The sequence below is a fragment of the Motacilla alba genome, chromosome 4A (assembly GCF_015832195.1).
Source record: "Motacilla alba alba isolate MOTALB_02 chromosome 4A, Motacilla_alba_V1.0_pri, whole genome shotgun sequence".
In the NCBI taxonomy this organism is placed as follows: domain Eukaryota; kingdom Metazoa; phylum Chordata; class Aves; order Passeriformes; family Motacillidae; genus Motacilla; species Motacilla alba.
Window position 1 is genome coordinate 5,922,368 of NC_052045.1, and position 12,993 is coordinate 5,935,360.

Consider the following 12,993-nt stretch of genomic DNA (forward strand, 5'->3'; position numbering starts at 1 on the left):
GCTGAGGGCCCCAGAGGCTTGTCTGACATCACCAGGTATTGCTGTCAAGCAGACACAGAAAAATGCACTGAGATTCAGCCAGAACATCCCCAAAATAAAGGAATTTGTCCTAAAAATGCAGTGGCTGATGCTTTGTCTTTGGTGTGTCTCAGTGCTGGGGAGGAGGGAGGGGAGCACCTGAACCCAGGCAGATTTGGAAAACATCAAACAATGGCACAGGGGGCACTTGGGCTTCTGATGAAGAATTAATTTGCCATCAGCATAAATGTGAAAGGGAAAGGCTGGTGCAGCTCAGATGACCTTTTCCCAGAGCCGTGTGGGCTGTCACGGTGACAAATGGGACACCTGGGCGCTGGCACAAAGGGGTAGCACTCCAAGGTCACCTCAGTTTGCTAAACAAGGGGTGGCTGCACTTTGGGCCAGATTCGGGACCCCCAGGCTGCTGTGGGAGGTGGGACTGAGGCATTCCCACTCCGGGCACATCCCAGAGGATGGGCAGTGGCTGTGCACAGCTGGGCACAGACCCCAACGTGAGCATGGCGTGAACATGGCATGGAAACATGAACATGAGCATGGTCACTCACCACAGAGCACCAGGCTCTGACCCAGCCCCTCCTGTGCCCAGAGGTGCCAACGCTGCTGTGGGAATGGGATGCTGGCCATGGAATATCTCCTGAAGGCACCGTGCCACGGAGGGCAGGCACAGAACTCCCAGCACCTGGCATGGCACCCACCGAGAGCCTGGAGCGATGGTGGCACAGCTGGGAGCAGGGTCCCCCCGGGGCCCTGGCCCTGTGTCCCCTGGGCCCTGTCCCTGCCATGTGGCAGCAGCCCAAGGACCTCTCTGCTGGGAGAATGACTCACAGGGACTCTGCTGCGGGTGTGTTTCCTATTAGGGCCGTTCAAGTCTCCACAATTAGGAATGCAGCTCAACCAGAGTGTGAATCCCTAATAGGAAACATTCCCCAGATGCACATGAGGGCCCCGAGGAAGATGCCAGCCCTGGAAAGGGCTGGGGGGCGAGAGCCGCCGGGATGGCTCCCACATGAGGCGGCATCAAAGGCGAGGCTGCAGTCCCGGGGTCTCCGTGGCCACTTCTGCCAACTTTGATCAGGGTTTGTCGTCTGACTCCCAAACAGTTCTTTCACACTTGTTTCCCAAGTGTGAAGAGCCCGAAGCCATGTTGGAAACTCTGAGACAATTTCGGATTCCTTTGCAACAAAGCCAAGGCCAGGACAATGGGACTTTGATGTTATTGACATATTGGTTCAGAGTTTCCTTGTTTCCATTTCCCAGCATTAGGCCAGAGCAGAGGGCTGCTGCCTTGCTCTGTTTAATTAGGTAATGTTTGTACAGTGCTCGGAGAATATAAAGTGCTCAGCAAGTGGAAAGCGTTATCCTTATTACTATGCCTTCCATATCCACTGGCTGCGCTTGGTGGAGCTGCAAAGGCTTTGAAAGGAAAATAAAATAAGGTCAAGTTTATTTTATTTAAATGTAAAATAAAATTGTAGTGCTGAGCAGAAGTAATGGACTGGCAGAGGTGGGGAGGGAAGAGCTCTGTGTGTCTCCGGAGCAGGGACAGCGTAGACTTTGCCAAGCTGGGTCCCCTTGATGTTGTCCCAAGCTGTCCTGTCACTGTGTGTGTCCAGTGTGGCCTGGACAAACCCTTCCCAGAGGCAGCAGAAGCCAGGGCAGCTCCCAGCCTCCCTGCTGGAACTGCCACCAGTGGAGCTCCTGGTGCCCATCATGCTTTCATCAGGTGGAGATGGGACAGCTGTGACAAGCAGGGCCACCACGGCGCTGCCAGGCACAGTGGGGCTGGACAGGGGCTCCCAGCACTGGCACATCCTCCAGGCAGTTCCTGGGTGCTGCCAGCACTGCCAGCCCACGGTGCAGCATTCCAGAGACAGGGAAAACACCCCACCCCTGCTGTTGCTGATCTGTGTCCTGGTCCTGGGCACTGAGAGATCCTGGAGGATGCTCTGAGTAGCTGAGAATGGGACACCCCTGCTCTGCCACCACTGTGCCCCAACCTGGAGTGATGCCAGGGGTGCTCCCACCCAGGACTGCTCCACTTGGGCCCAGGGCTGGGGCTGGCTGAGTCTTCTCAGGCTGCTGTTCCCTTTTCCCTTCCCCTGGGTGACTTCCCCTCATTGTGATTCCTCTCCTTGCTGGTGATAAAACATTCGACGAGTTGCACTAAAGGCCCAGACTCAGCAGCCCACCCCAACCCTCCCACCCCAGCCTCTCCCCCACCAAATATGTTTGTATTTTTAACATTTTTAGGCAACAATCTTAAACCGAAGCAGATGTGACAATGAATATTTATCTGCAGCATCTCAGTATGGGATTTTCTCTTAAACTCGATAAAATAAACTGCTCAGGATACAGAACAACATTTCTCCTAATATACAATACACAAGGGGCAGGAGGGGAATTAGCAGATGAACTCGGCATTAAAGCCATTTAAAATCAAAAGAGCAGCAGCATTTACATGCGAGGAGAACAGTTGGTGCTTTCAGTGAGATCCTGGCGTGTTTTCCTCCTCATTCCTGGAGGCTGGCAAACACCAGGCAGAAAGGTTCCTGCCAGGGAGGGGCAGGTGAGCAGGGAGCTCTTGCCACAGGTGGGAGAGGCAGGAGCAGCCCCTGTCCCGAGCGGGGAGCAGCTCCATGGGATGGGATGAGGAGCAGAGGGAGGAGGGGAAGAAGGCAAACACTGCTCCAGTGACAAGGAGGTCACCAGGTCCCAGCCTCGTGTCTCTCCCATGCTGTCCCATTGCTGTCCCTCCCTCAGGGGGCTCACAGCAGCTCCCCCCCCCCCGCTGCCTTCACCGGGGTTTGTTTCCATCCAGCAGGAGAGTGGCAGCCAGGAATTGTCCCCTCCCGCTGCTTCCCTGCTTGAGGGCTGCTGGATTTACCCTGCAGGGACTGATGCACACAGGGTGCTCCAGGCTCCCCAGGCTGGCACTTCTGGGCTTCCAGGGCAGGATGTGACTCTGCTGGTTCTTCAGCATCTCCCTGTGCAGCAGAGGGTGGGATGCTGGGGGATCCCTCATGCCCAGGGGTAGGATGATCTGCTGTCCCACAGGACCAAATCCTCTGCTTGCTCTGGTGCTGAGAGCCCCTTCCTCCCCACCCTGCTCATCCTCAGGGCCTGGCTTTTTGCAGCTGGAAGTGAGGAGTGACTAAAAACTGCTGCAGACCCTGGGGTGGGTGCTGGGGCTCGGCGCAGCCCCGCTGGATCCGGCAGCTGCCGGCGGCCGCGCGCTCTCCTGGAGCTGGAGGGCACTGCCAACCTTGCCACGTTGTGCTCCAAGAGCCAGGCACGTTCCTCCAACCTGCTGTCTCTGACGCAAATCCAGAACAATATGCAGATTAAAAATAACAACCACAACAAAAAGGCTCCACCACCACCCCAGAGAGCCCCAGGCACACGGAGCCCTCCCCAAAGCTGGAGCGGGGAGCGGGCACAGGGGGTGGGTGAGAGCCCAGGGCCTGGGCATGGCTGGGAGGCTGGAGGGGCAGCAGGAGGAGCCTGAGGGTCTGTCCTGTCCTGTTTCCAGGGCTGAGAGGCCACTAAAGACCCTCGTGCTCATTCACTCCCCCACAGCTCTGCAAAGGGAGCAGTTTGGAGGGACCAGGGACAGCTGTGCCATGATGGTGGCCCTCTGTGACCGGTCCCCAGCTGAGCTGAGCCAGTGACCTCAGCACCACACACTGGAACATCTTGTTCCTCTTTGGTTTAGGACCATCTACCCTCCTCCTCCTCTCCCAGAGAGGGATCTGTGTCTCTGGGTCCTGAGGGACCCCTAAATAACAAGTCAAAGGGACAAGGTCTCCTTTGGTCTGCAGAGAATATGAACTGGAGCCAAAAAACTGCTGACTGAAAGGGCTCAGCGGCTTCCCGAGGGCAATGGTCCCAGCTGGTGGCACTCACAGTGTCAGAAATGGGATGGTGACTGTTTGAGCCTGGAGGGAGCATTTCCATGCTGAACAGAGAGCAGGCTGACACAGGAGATGCCTCCAGTCACCAGCACAGGCCCTCGGGCCAGCGAGGGTGGTGGAAGGAAGGTTTTGGAGTCCCTGTGCTTTCACAGCACGGGGAGGGTCCCCAGGCCCTGCCCCATCCCCTGCCCAGGAGGATCCTGCTCAGGCCTTTGCACTCCTGTCTCTTGCAGCCAGTCGCTGGATCCCTGCCCTGAGCAGGGATTTTCCCCTCGCGCCTCAGTCCCCGAGCTTGGCCAGGTCAGGGCTCCCCAGGTGACTCTTGGGGCAATGAACATTCCACCCTCACCCTTCACCTCCAGAGCCTGGCCAGGTCCTGGCTCCCCTCGTGCCTTCCCGGGGTGCGGAGGAGGCAGAGTTTGATTTCCTGAGCCCCCAGAGCCGCCAGGGGAGCAGAGGGACATTCCCAGCCCAGGGGCTGCCCAGCATCCCGAGACAGGTTTTGTTCCTTCCCAAACTCCATGGGAGTGGCCTGACGCGCTGCTGCAGCCACAGAACATTCCTTTGTAAGGAAATAAAGTGTCAGTGCCACAGCTGTGACATCCAAGCTCCGCTTCAGTAGCGTGCCCTGGGCAGAAAGAGGCGGCGGGTTCCTGTTTAGGTTTTCGGTTACTGTGTTTGTAAAATATTTATTTTTCTTGGTGTTTCTATCCCAGCCCTTTTAGAATCCAAACATTTGGAGGCTGGAGGAGCTGTGGCCGGGCCCAGCACTGCTCTGCTGGCTGGGCTCGGCGTGTGCCAGGCATGCTGATGGCCCCGGACCCCCCCAGCCAGCCCTCAGCATCAGACAGTGTTTGAATGCAGTCTCCAGGGGTGGAGAGGGTGGTATGAGGCACTGAAAGAGCTGGGAGAGGAGAAAAAAAAGGAGAAGAAAAAAGAAAAGGAGGGAAATAAAAAAAGCAAGGCAGTGGCGTATAAATGAATAAATAATAGTAATAAAAAAGATCATTGGGAAGCAAAGACATTCTTTATGGTGCATTAATGTGTTTTCTCAGCTGCTCTCTTGACTCGGCACCAGCTCTTGCAGTTCCTGTCCTCAGGACACTCTGCTGGGCACAGGAAGGTTTGTTCTGGCTGCTCTGTCCCAGTCCCACTGCCCTGGAGCTCCAGTCACCCACTGCCTGGTGGGGGAGCACAGAGCCCCCACCTGCCCCTTGCCCCGTGGCCTCTGTGCCCATCACTGTCTCCTGGGACTCAGCTCTTTGGGAGAAGAGCCTCTTGCTCCAGGACAGCCCCTCAGGTGGGAAACACCACAGGAACCCAGGGCTTTGTCCCCTTGGTGCCACCCAGCGCTGCCTCCCCCCGCTCTCCGGGGTTCCCTGAGCCCATGCTTCCCTCCTCCCCCATCTCCAGCAGCTTGGCAGGGAAGGGATCCATCCTCAGAGCTGGTGGGACCCCAGCCGTGGAGGCAGCAGCTCTTATCAGGAGGCTGCCAGCTCTGTCACCATGCTGTGCTGAGTGACGGGCGCTCCCACCTGCTCCCGGCGCTGAGCACGGGGTGCTGCTGCTGCTGCTGCTGCTATAGAAACACCCAACTTCTTACACTCACCTCCTTTTTTCTTTCTCTCTTTTCTTTCTCCCTTTAGACCCTCAAAGCCGCGTCTGAATTCCCTCACCATTCAAAGGAAGATCCGACGGCTCCCCAGCGCAGCCGCGTCCCCGCCGAGGCACCGGGTCCTGCCTGTGACAGGGTGTGGTGATCCATCCCCACCTCACCGAGACGGAGCTCCAGAGTCACCACTGCTCTCCAGGAGCTGAGCTGAACCCTCTCCTGCTCGCACCGGGGCCATGGGATTTGTTCTCTGTGCTGGCACTGCTCCGTGAGCTCATCAGCTGCTCCAGCAGAGCCCCACACAGAGCTCTGGTGGGTTTATTTTGCTGGCTGCTCTCACCCAGCTGTTTATTTTCTTGAGCTTCCCCCGTGAACCCACTCCACACCTGGAATTGTGCTGACGAGCTGACTTCAAAGCTGAGCTAACTCTGCAAATCCCTTCCATGCGTGACTGTGGGGAGCAGGTGCTCCTGGCTTCCCCAGGGCTGCAGAGCCCCCCAGCAGGAGAGCAGGATCTTTGCCAAGCAGAGACACTCACATGGATAACCAGTGTGTCCTCAAGTCATGGAATCACAGAAAGGTTTTGTGTTGGAAGGGACCAGCGACCTTAAAGACTATCCAGTGCCGCCCCTGCCATGGCCAGGGACAGCTTCCACTAGCCCAGGGTGATCCAAACCCCATCCAACCTGGTCTTGGACACTTCCAGGGATCCAGGGGCAGCCACAGCTGCTCTGGGCAGGCTAAGCCACCAAGCCTGGACTCTCCCAGCATCACTGTGGTAGATCCAGCACATCCCTTCTCATCCTTCCTGACCTCCTTGGCCTTGGCTGACAGTGGCTTGTTTTGGTATCAGTCCCCGTGGGCACTCTGCAAACCGAACCAGCTCAGTGTAAGATGCAAGGAGACATTCACTAATGGGATTTGGGCTGAAATTCAACCCCTCCTCAAAAAAAAAAAACCAAAAAATTTCCTTCAAACTAAAAGGTTCTAAACAGACCTGACTTGAGAGTCATTTAATACCCTGTCAGCTTCCCTTCCCACAGCTCCTGGCTCTGCCGAGGTGAGCCGTGTCCCTGGGATCAGGGTCCTGCTCTCCTGCGCCTGCCAGGAAGGTGCAAACAACTCCTGAAGTGCAGATGCCAGAGTCACTGACCCAGAGAGATCCTTCTGGAGCCCATTTTTGGCTCGAGCCTCAGTGGAAGGCCAGGACAGGGCATTTCCCCATCCCTCCACTTTGATTTCCTCTGTCTCTGCTGTGATTCCACTTCCCATAGAGCAGCCCAGCATTGCTGCATTCCGGGGCATTTTGGAGTCCTGGGGGTGTTGGTCTGGGTGAGTGGCACAAATGGTGATGCCATCAAAGCAGGACAGACCTTCCAGCTGTGACACCTGTAAGAGTCAGGTCAGCCGTGTTTCTCCTGCCCCACACCTCAGGAGTAACTACCCCGCTTCCTTCCTTCCTTCCTTCCTTCCTTCCTTCCTTCCTTCCTTCCTTCCTTCCTTCCTTCCTTCCTTCCTTCCTTCCACCCTTCCACCCTTCCACCCTTCCACCCTTCCTTCCACCCTTCCTTCCACCCTTCCTTCCACCCTTCCTTCCACCCTTCCTTCCACCTCTTCCATCTGCCACTTCCTTTCTTCCGCCACTTCCTTCTGCCACTTCCTTCCTTTTCTCCCTTTTCCCTTTTTCTCCAGGATGACATGGCCTTCCCTTCCCTTCCCTTCCCTTCCCTTCCCTTCCCTTCCCTTCCCTTCCCTTCCCTTCCCTTCCCTTCCCTTCCCTTCCCTTCCCTTCCCTTCCCTTCCCTTCCCTTCCCTTCCCTTCCCTTCCCTTCCCTTCCCTTCCCTTCCCTTCCCTTCCCTTCCCTTCCCTTCCCTTCCCTGGCTCTCCTTAGCCGCGCTCTCCCCCTGGCGGCAGCGCTGGGTACTGCCGGCCCCAGGTGCCGCCGCCCCGCCCGGCCCCGCCCCGGCCCCCCGGTCCCGGTCCCCGGTCTCGGTTCCCCGGTCCCGGTCCCCGGTCTCGGTTCCCCGGTCTCAGTTCCCCGGTCTCGGTTCCCCCGGTCTCGGTTCCCCGGTCCCGGTCCCCGGTCTCGGTTCCCCTGTCTCGGTTCCCCGGTCTCGGTTCCCCGGTCTCGGTCCCCGGTCTCAGTTCCCCGGTCTCGGTTCCCCCGTCTCGGTTCCCCCGGTCCCCCCGGGACGCTCCATCAGCCCTTCCATCTCCCGAACCTGCCGGGACCGCGGCGCTGCGCAGGACAAGCACCCCGGAGCATCCCCCGGCCCCGGGGGTTCGATGTTCCCCCGGACCCCCGCGCCCCGGAGGGGACACCCCGCACGCGCTGCCGGTGACACCCGATGGGGAGCCGCTGGCTCCCGGAATCTTTGCTCTTTCCGAGCGCAGGGAGCCCCCACGAGTGACTCCCGGTCATGAAGATGAACCTTCCAGCCCCCAACTGGTCAGTGCGACCCCCACTCGCCCCGGCCCTGAAGCTGGTGGTCTCCCTGGAACATCCTCACTGGAGACTGAGGGAAGAGAAGAGAGGGAGGGAAGGGAGAGGAGAGGGAGATGGGAACAGAAAGAATTAAACCCCCTGCTTTAAATGATGGAAAATATCCCAGCAGTGTTCCCTTTCAAGCCTTATTTTGCTATTCAGGAGCTTGAAAGGCACCGAGCTCCCAGGCCCTCGCAGAGCAAGCAGAGATTTCACGTTATAAAATATGAATATCCTGGTTTATGAATAAACCTGGGTTTGCTGCTCAATCCAAGCTGTCACAACCTCTTCGGTTTCTCTCTGGGGGGATGTGGTGTGGGGTGTCCCAGGTGTGGGGTCGGCAGGGGAGGAGGGATGGGGAAGCAGCGGGGAGCAGCTGGAGGCACGGATCCCCCTCCCCTCCTGGGGCTGCGAGGGGCGGAGGCACTGCTGGGCTCTGGGGTGATGCCAGGGCTGGGAGATGTCCCAAATGCAGCGCTGGGAGCCGTCCCCAGAGCTCAGGCACGTGTCTGGGGGGAGATGCCCAGGGTTCTCAGTGGCTGGTGGCATCGGTGTCGGAGACCAGCCCTCGGGAGAGCAAGTGGAGAGATCTGAAACCTGCCCCCGAGTCCTCCGAGGTCCCACAGTGCTGACAGAAAGAAGCGAGCAGGGAAGGGGAAAGTCTGGGCTCCCCATCCTCGGGGGGACAAAGGCAGCAGGGCCGTGGCAGGGATGTGACAGAGGGATCCCCCGGCTCCCGCCAGGGTGCGGGGCACCGGGGCCGCGGCTGCACAGCTCACCTGCTGCTCCCCACCCGGGGAGGAGGAGGGGATGGCACGGGCATGCCCCAGGCTCTGCCCACCTCTGGGCACAAAGCCAGGGCACAGACCCGGCCAGAGCCCCCTCCCCTGGCCCCGCTGCCGCCCGAGCTGCGCTGGCGAGGGACGGACCCGCCCGAGGAGCAGCGAAGACTTCAGAAGCGCTTTGGAGGAAAAGGAAGGAAGGACAAAGAGAAGCTGGGAAGAGGCCATGCCTGGTCCCCTGATGCACTTCAAGAGAAAACAGTCTAGACTTTTTATTTTTTTCTTTCCCCGACCCTGTTTTCCATTTCAAATCAGCCCTGACATTTTGGTTATCTTTTCTTCTAATAAGCCAGGTTTGGTCTGTTAGAATCCATTCATCTGTGTGCCACAGGACGGCTCAAAGACAAATAATACCTGGGGACAAGAGACCTCCCCAGTGCCTCAGTGCCATAAGTCTGCCCTGAGACAGAGGCCAGGGCAGCACAGGAGGGCACCCAGCGCCTGTGTCACCCTGCTGACAAGGACCTGCGAACCCCCGGGGGACACGAGGCTCCCTCAAGCCCCTCTCCACAGCCTTCACTCTCCCACGGGAGGTCTTGGCATGGGGCAAATCCCTTTGGCATAGCCAGGGACAGCTCCTGGAGAGGGGTGCGGGGAATCAGCTGCAGATCTGGGGCTCCTAGAGCCTCCCTCACCTCTCCTCACTGCTGCCTGGCACACCAGGGCAGCCGCTCCTGGGGCACTGCCAGGGGATTTCCAGCTCCTCCCGCCTGACCCCGGCGCAGTCCCTTTGGCGATGGATGGGAGAGCTTCCCAAAACGCCACCCCAGGAGCCCTTCCCTGCTGGCAGCATGGCTCAGCCCGGCCCCAGCCCCAGCCCCAGCCCCGCTCCGGGTTCTCGCCCCTCATCCCACAGAGGCTGGAGAGGGGGGAAGGCAGATGGAGCTCTGCAGGAGAAAGCGGTTGAAGGAGCAAAACAACAACCAGAAACACGGAGAAAGGGATGAAATGTTACAGAAAAGTTGGCCTGAGGGAAATAAGGGAGCTAAAAATAACCCGCCAAAGGCTGCGATGGGAGCGAGAGGAAAACTGCCGACGCCAAGGAGGAACGGGGTTACCCTGCAGCTGCCCCCACGCTGCTCCTGCTGAGCCCCCCAGCTTTGTGGGGGTGTCCCGTGGCAGGAGGGGGACAGGGGGCAGAGACCTGCAATAGGGTCCCTGAGCCGGGCCAGCGTTCTCCAGGAACAGGGCACATCCCACGGGAACCGGGCAGGTGCCCGCCCAGCCCAGCCCAGCCCAGCCCAGCCTGCGAGCCCTCGCCTTGATTACATTTCTGTTTCCTCCCCGAGCCGAGCACAGGAAGCTGCTTTGCCATCCATTTACCCAGGGACTTCACTGGTATTTAATAAACTCGATTAAGCAAGCGCCTTAATTTGCTTTGGTAATGAAAACATAATTGTTTCTGCAGCTCCAGTGCGGGGACTCTCCACGGCGAGTGGCGGGTGCAGGCAGTGGGATAATCAAGCAGAAGAACCCAGAGCTGGGGAAGTTGTTGGTTCTCCCCTGAGGAATAACCGGGTTTTCATCTCAGCAGGGCACAGCTGGGGAAGGGCAGGGGGAGAAGCTGCTGCTGTGGGGGGCTGGGCTGGGGTGATTCAGGGCGATCCTGCCCCCTCATCCTTCTCAGCCTTGTTCAGCCCTTCCCCACAAAAACACACACCACACACCACCGGCGACCTTTCCTATTCCCTCACCTCGCAGCTCCATCCACGCCCTGGGCAGGATGCACCATCCCACACGGGGTGATCCCATGGGATGCACACATCCCACACGGGGTGATCCCATGGGATGCACACATCCCACACAGGTGATCCCACGGAGGGGTGCAGGTGTGATAAAGCAGGTGTGATAAGGCAGGGGCTCACCTTGGACCTTCTCCAGTGCCCAGCTGTGCCAGGCCATGGATAATGCAGGATTCTGTCCACAGATGTGTGTGCAACCCTCAGCACTTGACTCAAAATCGAGTAGATGACCCCACTGTGGTCCCTCCCAGTCCCTTTAGGGCTGCGTGAATGGAGCATACCAGTGCCCAGGGGCATGTGCCACAGCAGCCTGGGGACAAATAACTGGGAAAACAGAAGTTCCTTGTAATGGCAAGCCCCGAAATGAGCAGCCAGGTGCAGCGTGTGCAGTCGGTGTGACACGGGAGGTCCCTGCAGGCACCAACCAGCTCAGCCCAGCAGGGTTTGCACACTTAATGCGAGATATTTCTCATGATTGATGGTTTAGGAATTACTGCAACCCCTGCAAAGGCGGGGAGAGCCCAGGGGTCACCGTGGCCAGCAGGAGCTGGGCGAGGTCAGACCCCAGTCGTGCTCCCCAAGAAAACTCCGGGGAAGAAGGGCCCTGGATGTGCAGGGAGCAGAGAGAGGGAAAATGGGAGGAGGAAGAGACAGATGGTCCCATTTTGTATGAAAAGACAGAGAGGGAAGATGTAACTTGGGAATCTCCCCAGAACAAGCCATCTGTGAGGTGTAAGGCCTGAGCTGCTGCCAGTGCAGCCAAAATCCTGGAACAGCAGAAGATGCTGTGCTCAGTCCAAAGATTTCATTACCTTGTCCCCGTTATTTGTGACTCGGAGGTCACAGGTAGTGAAAGCAGCAATTTAATCCTTTGTCTTTTTTATTTTCTTCTGCTCTAATAGGTTTGTGTTTTCCCTCACCCCTGTCTGATGCCAGCCAGGAGCTCTGGGAACTCTTGTGAGCCTCAGGCAATTCCCTCCACTGATTTAAGGAACCCAAATAAATAAATGTTGTAGACAAATCCTTTAAAATATTAGAAACTTGGAGCAGCTCTTGAAACCTTGTGAGCCAGCCTGGCTTTCCCACTGCAGCTCTGGGAATGCCTGTAGGAGCTGCTGGAACGGGGACAACTCAGCCCCAGCACCCTCCCTGTCCCCAGTGGGAGGAATGTCCCATCATGTCCCAAGAGTTGTCACGGTGGGAAGGGAGGTCTGGGACAAAGGCAGCTCCTGGTTTATCTCCTCTAGACAGTTCATATCCCTGGAAATCTCAGTCCCTCTGGAAGGATGGAGCAGCTCTGTCCCTTCTGAGCGCAGCCATGAGGGACTCACGGGTCTTTCCACCTCTGGGGGCAGCCAGGCCAGCAATGTCCCCGTGGCTGGAGACACTGGGTGCCCCAGCCCCAGGCTGGGCCCCTCCTGCACAGGGTGAGAGAGGGAAAATGAGAATGTCCAACCTCCAGCAGCCACACGCCTCCCAGCCTTCCCACAGCTGGGTCCCGGCACTGACAGATCTGCAGGGCCACCCATCCGGGCAGGGCCATCCCAGAGCCCAGCCACGCTCAGGAATGCAGGAGCAGCAGGATAACGGGCTGGCTTGCCTGGGCACTGCCCGTTGTCTGATGTCACCCAGTTTGGCCAATGGAGTGGAGCCAGGTGAGACGTCCTGGTGCCACCTGGGAGCCAGGTGAGACGTCCTGGTGCCACCAGGCTGGGTCCCTGCAGGGTGCTGGGCTCTGTCCCCATGCAGACCCCGGCAGGATGGAGCTGCCCAGGTGCAACCAAGGCACAGATCTGGGGTTTTGGGGGTTGTGGGCAGGAGGGGCAATGAAACAAGACTCAAAAATAAAAGCCACCGCCCCTATAAATCACTAATATTAAAAAGCACGAAAGGGCCGGAGCCTTCAGCCCCGGCTGAGCGCTGGGTGGGAGAGCAGGAGCAGCGCTGGCCCCGCTGCTCAACTCCGCAAATATCCATCAGCTCTTCCTGACACATCGTTATTAGCTTTCCTACGCTGAATTGCACAGGGATAAACTTGGGGCTGGGAGAAAAACCGCAGAGATTATTGTCAGCCCGAGCGCTGCCACGCGCTGTGCTTTTCCTCCTTCCCCCCTCCGCCTTTTTCATGCAGGAACACAAAGGAAATTCATGGCATTTCTACGGCTCATACCGCAGGAAGCGTTGGTGGGCTTGAAAGAGGAGAAAGAATTAGAGGCTCATCCAGACAGTGGGATGTGGGGGGCGAAGGAGGGGGAGCACAGGGGGGGCGTCAGGGAAGGCCGAGAGCAGCTGATCTCAGTAAAGTGAGAGTTTGATGCATTGGTTGGGGGAAAATAAAGAAACTTCAATAAAACAAATTGA